Source organism: Suricata suricatta, chromosome 2, assembly GCF_006229205.1.
Source record: "Suricata suricatta isolate VVHF042 chromosome 2, meerkat_22Aug2017_6uvM2_HiC, whole genome shotgun sequence".
Classification (NCBI taxonomy): Eukaryota; Metazoa; Chordata; class Mammalia; order Carnivora; family Herpestidae; genus Suricata; species Suricata suricatta.
The window spans coordinates 181,949,192-181,951,375 of NC_043701.1; positions in this window are offsets into that span (position 1 = coordinate 181,949,192).

Consider the following 2,184-nt stretch of genomic DNA (forward strand, 5'->3'; position numbering starts at 1 on the left):
AAGCGGTGGAGCGCAGCAAACTTCCTCTAGAAAAGTGATCTTTTGACTGAGGTGGTTTTAGAGTCGAGAGAGAGAACCTGGGTAGATGCCCGGAGTCTAGAGACCCCCCGACATTCCTCCTGGCCTCTCCAGTTAAGACCGTCCTCATCAGGGGCGCCTGCGTGGCGCAGTTGGTTAAGCGTCCGACTCTTGATTTTGGCGCAGGCCATGAGCTCATGGTTCGAGAGTATGAGTCCTGCATCAGGCTCTGCGCTGACAGCATGGAGCCTGCTTAGGATTCTCTCTCTCCCTCTCTCTCTTTCTTCCCCTTTCCTGCTCATCCTATCTCTCTCTCTCTCTCTCTGGCTCGCTCGCTCTCTCTCAAAATAAATAAACATTAAAAAAAAGACCCCTGTCTCTTCATCAGTCAAATGATAATACAAACAGCTTGTATTGTCTTTTGTCTCCTGGCACTGGAATATCTGAATGGCTTCCTTCACGGGTCTGGTGCTGGGGCTGGCTGGGCACCCTCTCTTTCTAAGTCTCTGTCTGTCTGTCTGTCTGCCGGTCTCCCCCCTCACACCCCCACCTTGGCTGTCTTTCATTCTCCAGGGCCATTCCATCTGTAGGAGGCTACTTTTCATGGCCAAGGTTCTCCATTTAAACTCTAAACAGGAAATTTTCAGAATGATCTAGCTTCAAGAAAAGCAAGCAGTTAGAAAAATTCATTCAGTATCTAATGGATAGTTGATACCTGTCACAACACAGCATTTTATATACTGTTAAGTGAAACTGCAATACAATCTAAGTTTATTTTGGGAGTGTTTGCTGTATCATTGGATTTAATGAAATGTTTAGAGGTGCAGTAGGCATGACTTTGAGTAGATAATGAAAGAAAATGCAAAATGCTTTTTGATTCATGATGTGGTTTCATCTTAGCTTGGGCAAACCATGCAGTATTTAATACATAGTAGCAGAATATTTACTATTGAAGCTTGAAAAGATGTGAGTTCTTTGTGTGCCATCTTTCACTTATGCATATGAGAGGGTTTTCTTTTTTTTTTTTTAATATTTTTACATTGTAAAAAAAACAAAACAAACAAAAAAAACCAATGACATTTGAAAACATTTCTTACTATTACCTTCAAATAATGAGTATATCATTATTTGTTCAATAAAATGCATTATGATTTAAAAAAAAACTCTAAACAAAGTTGACCTCCACCCAGCTGCTGTGGGAAGGTCACAAACAGCACCTGTCCAGTCACATAACTCAGTTTCCCTCTGAGTTGCAGCCTCTCCTGAGCTCCCGGCTGCCACTTCTGCCTGTGACCCTCGACAGATTGGCTCTGGACACGGCTTCACGCAACTGCGCCACTTCCTCCGCGCTTCTCGTCACTGCCTTTGCCACATCGGCCATCTCTGCCTTGTGTCCTGGAGTCCTCGGGCAATCGCGGTCCCCCTCCTGTCCCCAGGGAAGGGGTCCACTCCCCTTTCCAACATCAGGGCAACATTTCTGCACCTCCCTGGTTTCCCGCAGTTTTGTTCACCTCTTGCCACCCATCTAGCTGTTGCTGCTAGTGCTTATTTTCCAAGTCGGGCCGTGCTGGACTTGGTGTGTTCCTTATCCCTTCTCTTACCTGGGGGCGCCATCTTATAGGCCATCTGGAGGGTGTCTGTGGCTGCATGCAGGTGCTTTGGTGGACACATCGGAGAAGGAGAGACCCATCCTCTCCTCCAGAATGCCCGAGTCAGCTGAGCGAATGGATGAGTCAGTGGCAAAGGAGGATTCAGCACACTGAAGGTGACAGGTAAGCACCGGACACTGCAGAGCAGACCGGGGGGAACTGCTAGGGAATGAGTGGAATTGGGCAGACCGGGAGGGTTCAGTGAAGGGAAAGTGTTCCAGTAGAAAAAACCAGCACATACAGCCTCCCAGTCTTGAGAGAGATCCCTGCACTTGGAAGGAACTTCCAGAAGACCAGCATGGTGGGTCCAGTGTGGAGGAACAGAGAGGAAGGCCTGGGAGCTGGGCAACATCAGGATGGGGACAGCAATGCTGCCAGGACCCGTGAGCGCCCTGGGCTTCCTCTGTGTACCCCAGCTGGTGTCGAGGACCACACAGCCTCCATGTCGTATTCTATGAATGGAGCCCAGGGATGATGGTGAAGAATGGGAAAGAGTGCAGGAGTATAATGGACATGG